Below are 21661 nucleotides of genomic sequence, written 5' to 3'. Positions count from 1 at the left end.
CAGGGCTTAACACTAGTGTTAGTATTAAACTAGTTTTAAAAGATAAGCATGATATCATTTAAAGTATATTATGTATGTTTTCATTTTTTATTTTGTTGTTGGGCACTTTAAATGAGGTTAATTGAATGTATTAGCTGATTGGCTGTTTATCATTTATAAGGCTTGTAGATGCCTTGAATTTTACAAACTGATGAAGAGTTTTATTTGAAAGCTTTGTCACTTTGTTTTATTAAAAAGTTTTAGAGCGTTGGACTTCTGGTTTCATTTGGTTGTCTCTTGGTATATGTTTGTACTTTGAAGTCCTTTGACTACCAAGGTGATTTTGTACTTTTTTGTTTGATACCCGTGTTACAAATAGACAAACTCAGTTGTATTAATTTGTTCTTGTTAGGCAGTTCTGACTTTGATTCATTTCATAAATAATCACTATTTGCATTTAATTATTTTATTTATTTATTTATTTTTTGCATTTTGCTGTATCCACAAAGTACCCTATTGTATTTAATAGAGGAACATAAAAAAGAGACTTGTAAAGGCAGGATTTTATATTTGTTCTTTGATTTCCCAGTCGTAAAAATCAAGTGGATGCAGCCTACCCACTGGCACACTGGGAGAACTTCTACTCACGCTGCTGGCTAGTCTGGTTCGATCAGCAATTCAGGCACCAAAGATCAACCATCAGAGGTGAATTAAGTAAGCAATAATGCCTGACAGGGTGTGTGTTAATGTGTAATTAATGCATGCAGCATACATACTATGTAAGGTGAAGTCTGCAGGTGTGTGTCACACACCCATGTGCAACTGTGTGCCAAAACACATTGTAAAACATGAAAAAGATGCTCAAAGCAATCAGCTAAGCATTGGCACTTCTGCCATATTATAATGGGAATGTGTATAGCGTGGGGGTCTAACTACATGCACAGCACCTTTTTGTTCTAATTTTATTGACAACACAGTAGTGTTCAGCACTAGCAAGTGCGTCATAAACAGGGTTACATCACTGTATATAACAAGCCAAATAACACATATGTACAGTCATAGAATTATACTGCAACATTTATCATAGCTGCAAAAATGTGAAACAACATTCCTGTATGCGTGGAAAGGAAAACAAAGAAATTAATCTACAAAAATAAATTGTGCATCATAAGGTGGCAGAGGGACTTGTGCAACCCACATTGCATTAGGTGGCCTCAAGTGGCTTTGATGCTGACATGTGTAACACTTGAACATCCTACACAGCAATCCATTACTGAATGTTCAAAAAATATGTTTTTGCATGTGCAAATGGTACACACATAACATTAACAGTGTATCTTTTGTACAAAATCATGTAATTGTAGGGTTTATGGACTCTCAAAAGAGCCCATAAACATGATGTGAACAGTTATGTTTAACAACTGTATAAGTCCAATCCATGAGTGGTCACCAGGACCATGTACATACACACTCATGTATATATTACATGTAAATGTTGCATGACACTGTATAGCAAGCCAGAATTCCTTCAAATGTAGAATATCTAAAGTACAGGGATGGACAACCTGCAGTTGTGAGCAAGTACACAGAAGTCACAGTAATGCACATAAATATAAGAGTGCTGGATAGCTGCAGAGAAATGGTCAGCCTGTCATTCATGTTTAAATTATTCTGAAAATCACATTAGTATCATGTTCTCTTTAAGTGCATGTGATGTAACATACAGAGTCACTATACAAAGGAAGGAAATACTCATACCAGAGCCATTTACAGCATTACAGGTGCACCTCGGTAGATGAGAATTAAAACTAGAAAGCATATATGTCTACACATATTAGCCTGAACACTATGGGGCACTGCAGATGTAGATATCACATTGACAATATCCCCAGTCCACAAGTAACACTACTCTTCCAGTATTGCAGGTAATGTTAACACAGACATGGATCCTTAGTGGGCATTTACTGTTGTCAACAAATACCCTAGTGGTCAGCAACACAGATCCAACAGACAGACATACATAAGTGCTATGACTATACTGCAGTAGATATGAATGGAAACTATGGCTGTTGGCCTATACACATATACTGTGGTGTCACACAGTATAAATAACACCACTAAGGAACATCAGCAGAGAAGTCTCCACACAAAACTTGTGTTTAACTACACACAAATGTGGTTTAGGAATGGAGGTAACACTGCTGCATGCCTTGTATAAGACAGAAGACTAGTATGCCAGAGGGAGCATCAGGCTTATAGCATATAGTGCAAATGATTATATGGCAAAGAATACCACAGGAAGACACATGTGGTACTGCAGCAATGGACCTAGAGTGAACCAGTGAGCCCACCTCACCAATACCTGGACTTGTACATGTACTGGACATGGATAGCCCAAACCATGGAACTAGCTGATTTTAAAATTTTAATTGCATATGTAATGTGCATTGAAATTAAGTCATATGACTACCTTATGTTGTTTTTTTCTTTCTCACTGTTAATATCTATCAGATTTTAAGTCTTCAGTTTGCTATTCTACCTGTATATAAGACTAAGTATCATAATTGCACTCTTATTGTATACAATGTCACTACCTACTACTACTACTGTAAGAACTGTCTTCTAGAAGCATTGTTACATAAGATTATTGGGTACTTATGTATTTTCGCAACCATGGCTGGGCATGAAGAAATGCTTCCTTTGTGTCACTTTTCAGCAAGTTGTAACCTATATGACATAAACGAGCATTTAATGTTGTATTATTCTGCATTGTAATCTAACTCCTGTCTTGGTTTAAAATAATTGAGGGAAGAACATTCCTGTGTAATTCACAATGCTTCAGCCAGCTTCATCATGGCAAAGCCCTTTTACAGTCCTCATTCTCCCGTTTAGCTCAGTCCCTGTTGCTTTTGTAACCCTTTTTAGTTTTCGCTGTTCTACTTTCAAGTACAGCGCTCCCAATCTGACCTTAGGAAATAATCAGCACCCTGTATGACAGTAATGGTCGGATCTCACATTACTGAGCAAATTCTGCCTGTCCTAAACAACAAGTGACAGTGGCATAATAAAACATATCAATTCTGTTAACATGTCCTTAAGCTGCTGTAACAAACTTACATACTTGTTACAATAGCATCTTTTGTTTATGGATGTGTTTTCTGAAGGATATGAAGTCTGAATTTGTAATGGCTCGGCTACACATCAATGTTTTTCAAGGAGACAGATAACCCGTGTCCTATAGAGATGGAGACAGTATATCACAGGGCCAAATAAACATGAACAGCTATGCAGAAACATGTGGTGCAGATTGAGAGAAAGCTGTGTTTTAACAATGAATTTGAGGTGCAGAGTAAATGTAAGTAAAGGTAACTGATACAGCTAACAGCATGTAAAGAAGGGAAGGAAGTGGTCTCACACCTCACTGTATGAAACTCATGAAAACATGTATAAACCGTAAATCTGGTAGCCTGAATAGCTGTTGTTTTGAAATTTTGCATTGATTTATAGTGTTAAAGGACGCTACACAGGAAGAGGAATTTAGCCTTTATTCCTGTTCCTGTTTCAGAAGCAATGTGACACAATAGTAATTTAGAGTGTACACAACACTTTTCACTTTAAGATTAACTCGTTTTGCTATAACTTTACGTATTACACCAGCTTAGAAATCTGGTTGTGATAATAGATAAGTACCGATTATTGGTCTTGTCTCCCACTTGACCTATTTATTCTGTTTTAGTCTTTTTACTGTTATGAATGTCTGTTACTATTTTTTCTTTATTGTATTATACGATTTTCATTCTACTAACATAATAGTCTACTAACAATGGTGATTTTCTCCCTGGGCCTCCGCTGAAAAAGGGTTTTATGCCCAGTCAGACTCTCCCGGTAAACAAGTGTAAAATAAAATAAAAAATAAATAATACTTATATATTTTTAGAAAATGCACATTGATGCAAAACCTGTTTTGATGCATTTTTTTTGTAAATAAATCATTGAAGAGTACAGTCGGTCAGTAGTGACAGACATTATAGTTTGCTTATTATCCTTTGGAAAATGCATGTTAATGAAAATCCTTTTGTTTTTACGTTATCTCTATCACATTCTTCTTTATCTCATTCTTTTGTTACTGTTTCTACTCAATATGTCTCTGTTTTTCCCATTCTCTTTCATATTTTGTTCCTGTCCCACTCTAAATATTTCTCTCTGATGCTCCCTTTCACATCCATGTTCTCACAATCTTTCTCTTATTATTTCTGTCTCCCACTTTGTGTCTTTACTGTTATACTCTCTCATTCTCCCTACAAGCCACTGCCAGGACTTACCACCTCTGAAGTATATTGATGCAGTCTTGTAGCAGATGATCCTGGTCTGTTCAGCAGCATAAAAAAAATAAATAAATAAAACAAAAAATTACAGAGATTTTAAATCATTAGTTTCCTTTGAAAATGTTTCTGGTATCAGTTGGTAACGCCAGTCACGCATGAAAATTGTATATTTCTTTTTATTGTTCAGAATATGAATTTATTTTGCTGGCATCAGTAAGTAATTCCAGTCAGACAGTAGCATTTTATAGTTCCTTTTTGTTCAGAAAATGCTAGCAGCTCAACCATTCATAAAATCCACCCATTTTTGTTTCCAGTGTTTCAATTATATGCATTTTAACCCTCTCTTCCATTGTCCTCCATTTCAGTGCTGCTTTTCTTCCATTCTGTTCCTTATTCCCCACATCCTATTATCTCTGACATTTTCCTATCAGAACCTGATCGGTTATTTCCTGTAACCTTCTACCTAACTTCTCCCGGATGTCCGAAATTCCATCATCAAGACCACCCTCATTCAAATTCAAATTGTCAATCTAGGATAAACTTTCAGTTTTTTTAATGGTGATTTCTAATTAGAAAGGTCATTAAGTGTTCTATAACCTGGAATCAGCAGCTAAATATAATGCTAGTTCAGTACCTAAAGCCACCAACAAGGTCCAGCCAATCACTGCTGTTAATTAGTGCCAGACATAATGGAGAGCAGATATTGCACTGATGGTGTGTGAGTGATATTTATATAGTGAAAAAAAGCCTTGAAATTAAATTGCTAAACTGTTTTAGCATTCAGCTTTGGAATCGGAATGGCTAACAAGAATATCAGGACAGGCATCAAAGTGAATCTTCCATACATTAATTGTGAGTGGGAAAGGATGACCTGGTGTTAACATTTACAGTAACACTGGTAAACTGAGACATTTCCTTTTCCGCTCACAGGTCATGCGGGCAGTGGGACTCAAGTTACTAAACCATGACTGTCCTGCTCACAATAAGACAGGTGACAACCTTATCCCCACAGTCAATACCTAATGACTTGAAGCACAGTCATACATGTGGAACAGAATGAAATACCTGTAAGAACACATTACATGTGAGTTAGTGCCAGAATATAGGGTTCAGGCACCTAGGCAGCGAGACCTTTTCCTGTGGTACATTTGACTGGGGACACATGGCTGAAGTGACATTCAGTTGCAGAGAAATATGGCTGTTTGTAAATTCCCTGTGGGCAAAGAGGAGCACACACTACCATGCTCACAGCTTTAATAACCAAAGGCATGGTGGCAGAAGAAGTAATGAGTGTTGTGCTCACTATACAGTACATACTTATGTAACTACAACATGTAGAAGTGTGCTACAGCACTGAGGAAATTTTGCAGGCTACTGTAGTCACATTTATGCTCCAGTATGCATTTTAGGTAATGTTCCCTAAACACTGTGAATGGGGGTAGTGATCCACACACTCCAATTCTAAAGGCACTGCCCATTGTGCACTGCATTTTACTGCCACTGACATGCCCTCTGGCCAGCCTGCTGCTGATGCCTGCTATATTGCCTGCTGTTTCATGTTCCCTTGGGGACCATGGACATTGTTTTCCCCCTGTGCATTTGGTTATTAAAGCTGTGAGGATGGCAGTGTGTGCTTCTTTTCGCCGACAGGGAATTTGTAAACAGCCATATTTCTCTGCTGCTGAATGTCACTTCAGCCATGAGTCCCCAGTCAAATGTACCACAGGGAAATGTCTCGCTGCCTAGGTGCCTGAACCCGGTCAAACACTACCATTTGTATTAGTATTAATTTTACTCAGTATAATTGGGTACCCTTGTAAGAGCCTTAGAGTAGCTGGCTTTGGAGTGTTCTGATGGTAGTATCTACCTTATAGTATGGGCAGAGGCAGCATAGCTGGTAAATCTATGCCAACCTTTTCCAGGTGTTTGTGTTTGTGCATATGTGTGTGTGTGTGTGTGTGTGTGTGTGTGTGTGTGTGTGTGTGTGTGTGTGTGTGTGTGTGTGTGTGTGTGTGTGTGTGTGTGTGTGTGTGTGTGTGTGTCTGTGTGTGTGTGAAAATCAAATTTCAAAGAGCAGGGACACTGAGCACTGGTTTCACAGAAGGGGTGGTGGAGGACTTGGCTTGGAACACTCAGCTGAGGACTCAGCTCTACAACTGTGACAGTGGGGAGTCTTATTTGGGGCCTAGAGAGAGAGGGAAACCCAGCCCCAGGAATGAGCATGTTCTCTGTGTGCTCTTAAGGGAAATTGTGGTTGGTGCAGAATGCTGCACATGGAAATACTGTGTGTATTTATTTTTTGTTCCAAGTGAATGTCCCTCACCGGTGTCAGTGGTAAGGATTGAGGCTCCTTGATTACTGGGCCAGAGGAGGGGCATCACAAGTTACACTGAAGTTGAGGTTGCTGCCTGCTGCTCTGTACACAGTACTCTGGAAAAAAAAACTGCAAATTATCTCTGCAGTAAATTATCATCACATAGCCATGCTGCATGCTTCAAGCATCCACCAGTGCAATATACAGGTATATGTACAAATGACAGACATACATAGGACTATATAAAATATACCTCTATGTATTATGGAATAGTTATGCCCATGTACATACATATATAGACTTTTTAAACAATACTGCTCAACATACACTGATATACTGTTGCTGCCTGTCCAATTATGTATGAGTCAGGCAATGTACAACAGTATATGTACATTACTTTCTAAATATGTACAATAACTTTATCAAAGCTCTATGTTATATTCATCCTACTTGCACATACACCTTACTTATGTACAGGTGTCTTTGCATATATATATATATATATATATATATATATATATATATATATATATATAGATAGATAGATATATATATATATATATATATATATATATATATATATATATATATATATATATATATATATATATATATATATATATATATATATATATAGGTATGTTTACACACATAGTGTTCTGTGCATTACAGTGTAGTTGAATATCCATATCTGTTTGTCCACCCCCCCATGATTTTCTTAATTTGTCTATAAATTGATATTCAGCTATTATATAAAAGTAAATGCTTTGTGTGTGTGTGTGTGTGTGTGTGTGTGTGTGTGTGTTTGTGTGAGTGTGTGTGTGTTTGTGTGTGTGTGTGTGTTTGTGTGTGTGACAGCAGAGGCAAGAAAAACTATGTGTCAGGCCATACACAGGTTGCCAGCAAGCATTTATGAAAAAGACATCTTTGCTGTGGTCTGTAATGTACAATGTATCTATCAAAATTTATTAACAACTGTGAGAGTTCAGATGACAGAGTCCCACATATCACAAAGCACTTTACATTATGTACAGATTACTTTGCATGTCAAGTCACATTTGTCTACAGCATATTTCTGTTCAATAGTAATTGTTAAGAAAATTGTGTGTATCCTTCTGTTAATTACATAGTAACATCTGTACTTATGACTGCATTGGTACAACCTGTGGCAGTGCAGTGGCAGTCATCAAAAATTATTCAAAATTTTCAGCGGGAAAAAGAACCTCTGAGATTTTTGAGCAGGCCATCTTCAGTAATGAGTCTTCTTCCTGGTAAGCCAAATATTATACAGCGTGTTAATCACCATTACTGTGCCATGTCATAGCAGCACATACACAGTGATACACCTGTGTGTATACATGGCTATAGAAGTATATTGTCAGTATGTGTATAGCTGCTGAAAATAACTCAGCACTGTGCTGCATGTCACATATGAACATAAGAGAGTGCATCAGGAACACCTGTATCACTTCAATCTTATAAAATGCCTGCTACAATGAGATTTGAACCTATAGCCTAAGGGTAGGATAGTTGCAAAAGCAAAATCTGGTCATCCACAGACACAGTTGCACAGTCCATGTCCAGTTTACCTGATTATACCATGACATTTCCAGGCCTATAATGCTCTCTCTGTGCAGATACTTAGAAACATAAACATGTACATATACAAATGCATGCATACATACATGCATACATATATGTATGTATGTATATATCTATGTCACAAGATCAAAAGATTTATAGATTAGTACTAAGCTAACTGCCCTTGCAAGCCATTTAAGCCTAGCCAATTAACCCATAGGAGACTCAAACCCCGCACCTGGTGTTTGTAAGGCAACCACCTTAACCATTAGACCACCCTCCCATCCCCATATTTTTAATGAAAGGGACAAGCCCCCCTGCATCCATCATAATTATATATATAGCAACTCCAAGATCGCACAACACTGGAGAAAGGGCAAGTTCCAGTTTTGATATTTTGTCTTTTAGATATTTTTATTTTCAGTTTTTATATATATATATATATATATATATATATATATATATATATATATATATATATATGTATATATATGTATGTATATGTGTGTGTGTGTGTGTGTGTGTGTGTGTGTGTGTGTGTGTGTGTGTGTGTGTGTGTATACACACACATGGTTGTGTGCTATATTGTTGAAGGTAACTTTGACTGAAAGAAAAATAGGTTAAAGTGACTGAATTTGCTTTTAAATGAATATACTTTTGACTGAGATGTCATTTTGTCAAAAAGTATAGAAGTCTATAAGCAGCATTTGTAGTGTTAGTTTTGATCATGGGAGATGTTAGGGACATAATTTAGAAGATTTTATAAGGATTGGTATGGCCCACTGTCATGTTGCTTCCCTAGATTTGTAGATGACTCAGTCTGAGTGCCTGCACTGATTCACTGTGTGTGGTGATTTCTTCTTTTCTTCAAGGGTGTGTGACTGTGGAAATTGTACTTATAACTGGGGGATACAGTGGGGTTTGCACCCCTGCAAAATAGCTTTTCATGACAAATATGTTGCATAGAGTGCTTTTGATAAAATGATGTTTCAGTCAAAAGTACATTTCATTTTAGCCTACTGTTTTTCCTTTCAGTCAAAGCTACCTTTGTCGATATGTCATGGAACCACACACACACACACGCACACACACGCATGCATATCTATATCTATACATATATATATATATATATATATATATATATATATGTGTGTGTGTGTGTGTGTGTGTGTGTGTGTGTGTGTGTGTGTGTGTGTGTGTATGTGTGTGTGTGTATATGGGTCTACTTTGTTTCATTGTAAGCTCATTTCACTGAATTTCAATTCACCCTGACCAATTAGCTGAAAGCTCAAATTACTGAAAACACATTTCATTGAATCCTATTTCACTGAAGTGAAATAATGGCACTGTGTAGAGTACTGTAAGACAAGTAAAAGGTATATGCCCTTTTTCCCACTGTACTGCAATACTGGAGATAGTATATATAGATGAGGTGGTGGGGGGCACAGCTCCTCATATAGTGGGGTGTGAGGGGCATAGCCCCAACTTAGTTTGGGTATATATTGTCTTCTGGAAAGAGTTAGTCATTGGTTTTGTAAACATGCATATTTATGGTTTAAAATGTATTGTTTTGAAGCTTTTGGTGAAATATAATATAAAACCAAGGTGGGGAGCTACACCTCCCACACCCCAAAGTAGGAGGCTGTGCCCCCAACCTCCTAAATATATATATATATATATATATATATATATATATATATACATATATATATATATGTGTATATATATATATATATATATGTGTGTACTAAATTTAGGATCACACTACAGTGGGGGAAAAGGGCATATACCTTTTAGTTGCCTTACAGTACTCTACACAGTGCCAGTACTTCACTTCAATGAAATGAGATTCAGTGAAATGAGTTTTCAGTAATTTGTGCTTTTAGTGATTTGGTCAGGGTGAATTCAAATTCAGTGAAATGAGCTTTCAATGAAACAAAGTAGACCCCCCCCCCACACACACACACACATATATATATATATATATATATATATATATATATATATATATATATACATATGTATAGGAACACTTTATAATCCCGAAATTCTGAAATATCGAATTTCAAAATCCCGAGATTATAAAGGCAAAAGCTCAAAACTCCAAAACCCCAGAAACGTGAATTTCAAAATTCAGAAGTCCGGAGATGTTGAAGTAATGCTTCTGGTGTTGCTCTGTGTGAATGGATAGCTGGAAGTTCAGGTAAGTATGTTTAAGGGTTTTGGTTAGGGGCTTTAGTGTGTGTCAGTGTGTCAGTATGTTTTGTTACTGTGATGGATTTCTGTGAGGGGAATGTAGCTTGTATGGAGGTGTTTTTGTGTGTTTGTCTGTGTAGTGCGCCCTTGGAGTTAGTACATTTAAGTAGGGAGGGTGTGGGGGTGCATGTAGTCTAGGTTTGTGTCTTTGTGTGTGGGGGAATGTGTGTGTTTGTGTATGTGTGTGGTGTATGGTTAGTGTAGGAGTCGTGATTTTGAAATTCTCGCTTCTGGGGTTTTGGGATTTTAAGGTTTCGGCTTTATGAACTTGAGATTATGAAATTTGATATTTCAGGATTATAAAATGAACATATATATATATATATATATATATATATATATATATATATATATATATATATATATATATATATATATATATCTGTATCTGATGTATGAGTGTGTCATCAAACTTCCAATACTTGCAATATTGCAATACTGTGCAATGAAAGAATGATCATTTTCTATCACATCTAAAATAATCGAAAACAGCAAAAATTAAAACTCATTTTTTGCTAGGGAGCAAGCCCCCCCGTACTTTCTTTTCCCCTTGCTAATTATATATACCAACTTTGTGACTGTACAACAGTGGATTGAGGACAAATTCCCTTATCCTGATGTATCGCTATCGCATACAAAAAGCTGCTGGGAAAAACTCCATTGAAAACAATGTTCGATCATATAAGTGTTTGCTATTATTCACATACTAAAATTGCTCTCGCTCATATGAACATTTGTTGTTTTAGACTGCATTCGTATGTGTGAGCACGCATGTGTGTGTGTGTGTGTGTGAGTGTGTGTGTGTGTGTGTGTGTGTGTGTGTGTGTGTGTGTGTGTGTATGTGTGTGTGTGTGTATATATTATATATATGTATATATATATATATATATATATATATATATATATATATATATATATATATATATATATAAATATATATATATCAGCAAAAAACTGAAGGTGTCCACCAAAGACTCATTCCGTAGCACAAGAAAAAATGTAAAAGACACAACCAAAATCACCACAGCCAGATTCAATGATAAAAGCATACTTAATAAACTTCCATAAAAAATATGGATATTAAAGCATGAATAAGCACTTTTGGGTTATTAACAACCCTTCTTCAGATTCATCTATTTAAAATCATGAACACTATTTAAATATTTCAATAAAACATTATCCTCCAATCAAGATACTTGATCTCAAGCACCAAAATCATATCCTCGTGCATATTCAAGATAAAACCAAATATTATCCAATTAAAAATATATATATTCCATGTAGTCCAATTAGCATAGTATATTTCACTTTGCTTCAAGCACTATTCACCAACAGGGAATAGGAAACTCATTGCTATTATACACCTATTGCTGTATTCTGTACGTAAGCTTCTGCAATAGAAACCATTCTCAATGTATCCAATAACAGAGTACTCTTTATGTATTCATGCTGTCTTGATAGCCAACAAAATCTTAATTTTCCACCAATCACTTTTTATCTGATTGTGAAGTGCACTTATAGCAAGATCGCAATCACTCCATCTGGTCATTGGTTGACTTTGGTGTCTTAGCTTTTTCATTGGATCATCGTCATGCCTATTCACCAGTCTCTTTACTTCAACTTAAAACATTACTCATACTAATGCTAATATCATATTAATATCATTCCTTTCAAATGCACATTATTAGTCACAGGCTTTTCTCTTCCATTATCAACTATCTATTTCAAAACATATAATCAAAATCATATTAAAAGTCTTTGAGAAGATCTGATCAAGTGAGATATTCTCACTGGACGCCAGCCACATCTACTTTCAGTCGATAAAGTTTATGTATATCTATATTAACTTTGATATCAAGTTTATATTGATCTGCCCAATTCACATTCTTATTACATCATATACTTTTATTGTTTATATATTGCTGACTGTAAGACAAAATCCTACTGAACTGTACATTGCCATCAGAAGCTTGTTTCATTAAACACCCATTAATGTCATGGAATATAATCCATTCACAATCAAGCAGTAATACATACTAGATAATTTCATCTCTTATCCAAGGAGATAATTTTATTCTTTAAGCACCAAAGATCTATAATTTTAAGTTTCAAGACAGCTCTGCATTATAATATTCAAAGGTTTTCAGTGAATTTCAGCCAATAAAATTAATATCTCAACTTCACCCATCATTATTATTGTTTCATTCCTGTATCATAGTATCTAATGTAATTGGTTGTTGATATGTTTATCTTAAAGCAATGGAGACTTCATATTTCTATAGAGCCACCAATTATATAATTTTACTCTGATTATCCATCACATCAAACAAAAAGGAATAAGGAGCGTTGTACATTCACACTTCATCACTGTGCATCTGCTGCATTTCTAGCCTATAAAAGGCTTATTCACAGTCAATAGCATAATAACTGATATTCAAAAGATGTAATATAGTATCTGTTGTGTTAAAAACAAATATAATTAACTAAAATTATTGGGAAAACCCATTTGTTCTTAATTTAAGTCAGTGTAGCCAATGAAAATCTTTCAGGGTATGCTTATTGATCTCTTGTTGCCCTGTGACAACTGGATGTAATTGATCATTAAAAACTTCATTATGGACTGATGGAGTCTATTTTCTCATCAAGCTACCAGTCAATTCAATCTAACATCAGATTTCATTACATTATCAGTTTCACTGGCTAGAGACCAATCTTCATCATCAAGCTGTTGCCACTGTCAATAAGGCTTTTCTATCCTTTAAAATAAATGTATCTATACAACTCACACTTGTCTCTTTAGTGTCCGTCTCTTATGACTCAGTTTCAAAGGAAATAAGTGTTAAGTCCTGGAGACCTATAAGCTTGTAAATTTCCAGTCCAGGTCATTTCAGCTAGTTCGACATCATTATTAATGTCTCCACCTCTTACAGGAGGTTTTAGTATTTGCATCACTCTGAAGTAGAATTTATGACCAACATTTTCATTTATATGTTTCAAAAGTGGATTTTTAAGATCATGTAATCTAGTGTCACTAATATGTTTTGAAATTCTCTCTTAAGATGCCTTGTAGCTTTTCCCAAATTGAAACTTGTACAAGAGTCACAAGTGGCTAAAGAAACAGCATTTTGTGTGGTACAGTCAGCATAGAATCTAAAGTCATACCTCTTGCCAGATATCAGATGTATAAAGCCCTTCTCTGTAGATATATATTTGCACCAGGTACAGTGACAGCATACATATATGCCCACATGATCAGATGTAATGCCTTTGTTATGATTATGCTTATTACACAATAATTGGTTTAAGTTCTTGCTGTTCCTAAAGGCAAAGCAAGGTACATCTCCCACTACCTTCTTAAGCTCATGATCTGTATGTAACATCTTCCAATTATTCTGTATAGTCTCACACAAATATCTAATGTTGTCAGTGCAAGTTTAGCATCAATCTAATTGCTTGTTTCTTATTACCGATATTCTCCTGAGGACTATTGTTCTGCGTAGATACCATCAATTCATTAGATAAGTATGGCCTCCCTTTATCACTCCTAAGTGTTCTCACATAATTAGACATCCTCTTTGCATGTATAAGTTCTCCATGCCACTCACGGCATTTCTAAAATTATCATTCGTTTGGAGTTTAGATATTTTTAGGAACTGCCCTTTTAGTATATTCTTCTGTATATGTCTTGGATGCATAATAGATTTAACAACGATATTATTCTTCCAACATGGTTTTCTAAATAAACTAGTTGCAATTTTCCTTTCTTCATCTTGCTGTAAACTTTCATCTAAGAACTTTATGCAAGTATAATGTTGTTGCCTAATAAATCTCAGAAAATCTGTAGTTCCTTCTAAATATTTGTGGAAACTTTCTAATTCAGTGAGATTTCCTTTCCGTATAAAATATATGTCATCGACAAAACACCAATAGAAAACTATTTTGGAGCAGAAAGGGTTGTTGTTCAGCATATGTCTATCTTCCCATTATGCCAACACCAAGTTAGCATAGCTCTTGGCACATGGGGTTCCCATGGCCACTCCATGTCGTTGTAGATTAACATCATTATTAAACTTAAAAATATACTTCAAGACCAGTTCTGTAAGGGTATAGATGACATTAATCTGATTATCATCATAAATACCAACGTTCATAAGGTATTCCCTTAATGCTTTTAGTCCATATATATTGGATATCACTGTAAACAAACTTTGAATACCCATGGTTACCATCGAGTCTCTTACTCTATCTCTTTTATTTCCCATGTGCTCCCTAATAGACAGCAAAATATGTGTCTCTCAGTACAGTTGGAATTATAGAAAATACCTGCTTCAGTTTATTTTCTACGTATATGGAGGCTGGTTCTGTTATCCAGCCTGTCCCATCCACAATGGGGTGCATAGGGGGATTGGTGGGACTTTTATGTACTTTAGGTAGACCTTTGAATGTGGGCATAATTGGACTTTCTACATTCAGATACTCATATAGGTCCTTTGTGATTCTGTTTTAAAATAGTTCCCATAATATATATATATATATATATATATATATATATATATATATATATATATATATATATGTAGAGAGAGAGAGAGAGAGTTTCTATATCTATATATAGAGTTTACTATTGAAATCTGGAAATGCACTTGTGTGTTTAATCATGCCGCCAAAATATAATGTCGACAATAAAAAAAGATTTCACGTCACAATTTCAAAACAGGTCTATATTATATTTTTGAAAGTTTCAAACATCAAATACCATATGATCGACACCATATGGGCGATGTTTGAAATTTTGAAATTATAATAAAAAAATAAATAAAAAAAAAACTATACTTACCTAAACGCTGTTGGCAACACCCCCCCTTACCCCTGCTACTTAAATATTTCTACTCTGAGATGGCACTGCATTGAATAAAGGGAAAATATTCCCTACGGCGATTTCCATGTTACACATGCGACATTTCAACATTTTGACCAATCGGGTTCACTCAATATGCTTTCGCCATTTACACTTTTCGATCACACAATAGGAACCCTTTCAAAACATGTTCACACTGATGGTTCGGTATTCTATGTTTTGAAAATGTGACCGTTGAATAGCATTTGCCTTCTGGATGTTGTTATTACAGGTTTGCTAAGTTTACTTTTGATGTTTTAACACTTTGAAATCATGCATTTGATGTAACGTTAATCAACTAAGTGCATTTCTGGATTTTAATAGTAAACTATAGGGTCTATATTAGAACACCAAACATTTGAAATGTCGGGTGTTCTAATATCAAAGTAACAGGAAACCAAATTCTTTCCTAGGGAAAGAATTCAGTTGTCCGTTTCTGTTGCTTCAGTATTTTCAGCGCTCTGGTGGAAAGTTACGGGTCGGGTTCAGATAAGTGTGTGATTGGGTGGACGTGTGGGTTAGGGCGGGTTAGGTGAGTTAGGGTTAGGGCGCAGGTGAGGTGACTGTGCGATAGTGATGGACCTTAGGGTTAGGGATTGGGTTAATGTAAGTGAATAGTTAGTGGTGTTTGTATAGTTTAGTGTAGGGTTAGGTGTTAGAGTTTAGGTGTATGTGTGTGGATTGCTGTTTGTTTGGTGTGCTTGTGTTGTGTGTATGTGTTTTGGAACAGCAAATTCTTTCCCTGTAAAAAGTTTACACACCCCTGATAAAATGCCAGGTTTTCGTGATATATAAAAAATTAGACCACAATAAATCATTTAAAAACTTTTCTCATCTTTAATGTGACCTATAACCTGTACAATTCAATTGAAAAACAAACAAATCTGTTAGGTGAAAAATATAAAAATAAAAAATGTACAATAAACTGGTTGCATGAGTGTGATACTTTGTTGAAGCACCTTTTGATTTAATTACAGCATTCAGACTTCTTGGGTAGGAGTCTATCAGCATGGCACATCTTGACTTGGCAATATTTGCCCACTCTTCCTTGCAAAGCACTCCAAATCTGTCAGATTGTGAGGGCATCTCTTGTGCACAGCCCTCTTCAGGTCACTCCACAGATTTTCTATTAGATTTAGGTCTGGGCACTGGATGAGCTATTCCAAAACTTTAATTTTCTTCTTGTGAAACCATGCTCTTGATGATTTGGATGTATGCTCGGGGCTATTGTTGTGTTGAAAGGTGAAATTCCTCTTCATGTTCAGCTTTCTAGTAGATGCCTGAAGGTTTTGTGTCAAAAGTGACTGGTATTTTGAACTATTCATAATTCCTTCCACCTTGACTAAAGCCCCGGTTCCAGCTGAAGAAAAGCAACCCCAAAGCATAATACTGCCATCACCATGCTTCACCGTGGGGATGGTGTACTTTTGCTGATGCAAAGTGTTGTTTTTGTGCCAAATGTACCTTTTGGAATTGTGGCCAAAAAGTTCAATCTTGGTCTCATCAGACCATAACACATGGTTTAGGGAGACTTGGTGTATTGTTTTGCAAATTTTAATTGGGCCTGGATGTTTTTCTGTGTAAAAAAAGGCTTCTGTCTTGCAACCCTACCCCATAGTCCAGACATATGGAAAATATGGGAGATTGTTGTCACATGTAGTACACGACCAATACTTGCCAGAAATACCTGCACTCCTTCAGTGTTGCTGCAGGTCTCATGGCAGCCTCCCTAACCAGTATTCATCTTGTCTTTTCATCAATTTTAGAGGGACTTCCAGTTCTTTGCAACGTCACTGTTGTCCCATATTTTCTTCACTTTTTGATTACTGTCTTCATTGTTGCCCATGGTACATTCAATGCTGTGGAAAATTTTTTGTACCCTTCTCCTGACTGATACCTTTCAGTAATGAGATCCCTATGATGCTTTCTAAGCTCTCTCTGAACCATGGCTTTTCCTGTAGTGGACAACTGAGTAAATGTCAAGAAAATCTTACTAGGACAGTTGAACTTTATTTGGGGTTAATCCGAGTTTCTTTAATTGATGGCAGGTGTATACCCAAGAAGACTGAATATTGTAATTAAATCAAAAGGTGCTTCAACAAAGTAGTAGTTTAAGGATGTGCACACTTATGCAACCAGCTTATTGTATGTTTTTTTATTTTTTTTATATTTTTCCTCTAACAGATTTGTTTGTTTTTCAATTGAATTGTACAGGTTATAGGTCACATTAAAGGTGGTAAAAGTTTTGAAATGATTTATTGTGGTCTCATTTTGTTATATCACAAAAACCTGGCATTTTAACAGGGGTGTGTAAACTTTATACATATATATATATATATATATATATGTATATATATATACACACACACACACACACACACACACACACACACACACACACACACACACACACACACACGCACATATATAGCTGTGTATGTGTGTGTGTTTACATATATGTGTGTGTATATGTATATATATATATATATATATATATATATATATATATATATGGTTTATATCACATAGTCAAAGTTTAATAACTTCGAACATGGAATGTTCAAACCATCCTGTTTGAAGTTAAAAAACTTCAACTGTGGATAAAAAACAAAACAAAATAAACCGTTGTAAGAAGGAGGGCAAGCCCCCCTGCACCCCCACACCCCACGCTACTTAAATATACCAACTCCGAGATCGCACCACATTGATCAAAATGGAAACCTCCCCTTATGGAGATTTTCGTTGAAATGCTCGAACTTCTGCAAATTTGAACTTATGGTCTCGACCATATGAGGTTCGAACTCGCAGAAGTTCAACTATCTGATAGGAACCCTAGATATATATATATATATATATATATATATATATATATATATATATATATATATATATATATATCAAGGATGACTAATGAACATGCACATTTCCACTGCTGCAGATGTATACAACTTTTAATAAATAATGTAACATATATCAGCTATAATACGTTTATCATGCAGAGCATGCAAATTAACTGTACTTGGTATAATATTGCAATAAAAATACTTACAACTGTCCTCAGTTATGCAGAGCATACTCTGAAGTAACTGAACCCACAGTATGACTATGCAAGTGGCATTCACAGAAATGTAAACTTTTGTAGTGAAAGCAGAAGCATAATGAAGTTGTACTGAAGCTTACAGAGAAATTACGTAAATTGTTTGCTGCATTGCATTGCATCGTGGTCCCCAGCATACTGCACCTGTGAGTAACACATTGGGCATATAACCATACCCCAGAAATAACATGTGCATTATCCAAAATAGTTTAATGACTCAGATGTAAAACAGCATTATATTCACTTCTGCAATGTCAGTTATTGCAAAAAATAATACAAACAGATAGGCAAGGACTTGAACCTACAGTGTTAAACTTCAATACTACCAAGGGAAAGAATCCTATCTATTGAGTCACATAAACTCCAGGTACCTCAACAACTTTTGGGTGAATACATGACTCTTTTTAAATGAAAATCATACATAAACTTGGATTTTCTCCATATTTCTTGAAGGCCTACCATTTTTTTAAAAGAAAACACATCAAGACAATAAGTTGAGGAAATAAAAAATAGGGCTCCCCTCAAGATAGGAGATAAATCATTTATCAGACATATAAGGAAATAAAGATAAAAGCAGGTTTAACAAAGTTAAGGAAATGGATGGAGAGCAAAAAGAAACATATAATGAAAACACAATGCTGATAAACTAACAGTGGCACTCATTTTCTTGAAGGAAGAGAAGGGAGATTTATACCAACCAGTTAAAGATCACTGTGAAGACAAGGGAGTTGATTTAATAAAAGAAGGGCTCTTCTAGGGAACTGACAATCTAAAAGGTATACAAAACAATGCAATCTTACAGAGCCCAAAATTATGTCTTAGAAAGACACAAGAATTGGTATTACCACTAGTTTATGTTTTTAATTAATCATGTAAGGAATTATAATTAGAATATGACAGATCTGATTTCCTTTCACAATGGTGAGAGTAAGAGTGAGTGCTGAACATTGCTAATGTGTTAATTTGATATCAGCTATTAGTGAAAATGGTTTGGAGTGTCTTCTGAGGAAAAAAAAAAGATTTTTGAATATTTAAAGTCATAGTTCTCAAAACTCAAGCTAACAAGGATTTCAGCATCAAAATCATGCCCATTGAATGTCATAGATTTTCCTGATTAGGTTAACAATACCTTAGTAACAATAAGTTAGTACTGCATGCACTTCTGGAGCAGGATTAAAGCAGTTTAATGGAGGGCAGCAAATTAATGAATGGTCTGTACAGGAGGCCATATCAAGAAAGAGTAAAAGAGCTTAACATGTATAATCTTAAGGAAGGAAGACAGGGAAGGGCATTATAGAAAAATGTAAGTACCACAAGAGTACAAGAAGTGAATCCCACCTTCAAAAAAAAAAAAAAAAAAAAAAAAAAATATATATATATATATATATATATATATATATATATATATATATATATATATATATATATATATACATACCATGGATATTTACATCCCTGACCCGGAACCATGAATACAGTCTGCTCAGAATGTCGATGGTTTCAAAAGGAAAAAATCGACATTCGACACATAATGCACCACTCACCATCCAAAAAAACACAGGAAAAAACGCATACATGAGTCTACTGTTTTGCGGGGGGGTTGGGATAAACCCCCCTTCACCCCCCACACCCTCTGCTAATTACATATTTAAATTCCAAGTTCATACTACAGTGAGGAAAACTGGAATTTTCCCAATCCACACTATAGTGCGATCCAGTTAAAAACACTGATGCTCAAAACTGCTACCACAAACTACCTTTCGACGTTTTAGAGTTGACAAGATTTGTGGTCGCAGTTTTGCCTTTTTATATTCTTACCTTCGACCTTCTGACACACGGTAAGGCATGCTTCACTATTTTTATTTTAAACCATATTTATAGATATATATATATATCTATATATATATATATATATATATATATATATATATATATATATATATATGCTAAGGGATGACCAGATAAGTAGAGAAATTAGTAACTATTATTTATCAGAAAGGACAATGGGCAGACTTATCAAAAAGGTATTGGTATCAGAAAGACAGAATTAATGGGGTAGGTACAAGGCCACTCTCATGAGGTTGCAAGTGTGGTAAACTGTAAGATAAAGAGTTGCAGCTCATTCATAAATGGGCAGTCTAAGTGGGACACCCAATACATAAAATACCACTACACTCTATGTTTTTGTGTTCTGGTGTTATAAAGTGATAAAATCCTGACTACAGCCTTCTGACATAAATTTAAATAACGACATGGGCACTTCATAGTACAGGCAGGGAAAATGGGCACAGCCATTCTGAAGTGAAGTGGGAGGTGCACATTCTTAGAGCACACGTGTGAAGGCTGGTTTCTTTGATTAATACTGGGGAAACAACTTTGTGAGGCTGCCTGACAGTTGGTGGGGCATCCTGTTGATTTTAGCCCTTTATAGACATCAGGGGAGTTTCACTGATGACACCCACTACAACCCCCATCCTCTGTCAGGGTGTTACTGGGCATGGGTAGGTTAGGTGGGGGTAGTAGGAGAAAAAACATTTCCTGGAAGCAGTGTGACACTGCCCTAGGTTCCTTTATCTCCTTACCTGTCCTGGACATGGGTTGAGATTATTCTAGGAGGAGGCCAAGGTGATTCCAGTAGATATGGAGGACAAGGAGATGACCAGGGACCAGCTAATGGGTAGCTGTGGGGGAGCAAATAAATGTGCTAAAACAGTAGTTTTACATTGGTATCTTTGTCTTGTCACGTTGTTGCTGTTGCTGGCTTATAAATATTAATGTGGTATAAAGTAACAGGGGTGCACATCTGTTTAATTCTAGGGCTGCAAGGTTCTGCCAAAAGAAAAGCAGTTGCCAATTGTTTTAAAAAAACAGTAATGTCATCTCTCCTGACAGAGTGACAATATGTATTACAACCTGCAAAGCTGATACTGCAATATTTACATCCAGAAATATGATTTGTGCACATGAACGAAAGCATAATTTACTGACATATAAGGAAGCTCACTTGTAATTTTATTAAAATTCTTTTCATCTATGAAGTGGCTGTATGATAAATGTGTTTTTGTTATACAATACAATATAATCTTATGGTGAATATAAAATAATAACTATCCTAAAACAGTCAGTACTAACAAACCAAATAATCCTACTACCATAATATACTCTTTCAAGGAACATAAATAATTGGATATGATCATCACTCAGTTTTTGAT

The sequence above is a fragment of the Protopterus annectens genome, chromosome 5.part0 (genome assembly GCF_019279795.1).
Source record: "Protopterus annectens isolate FY-2018-M chromosome 5.part0, PAN1.0, whole genome shotgun sequence".
NCBI lineage: Eukaryota > Metazoa > Chordata > Ceratodontiformes > Protopteridae > Protopterus > Protopterus annectens.
This window is presented reverse-complemented; position numbering follows the sequence as displayed.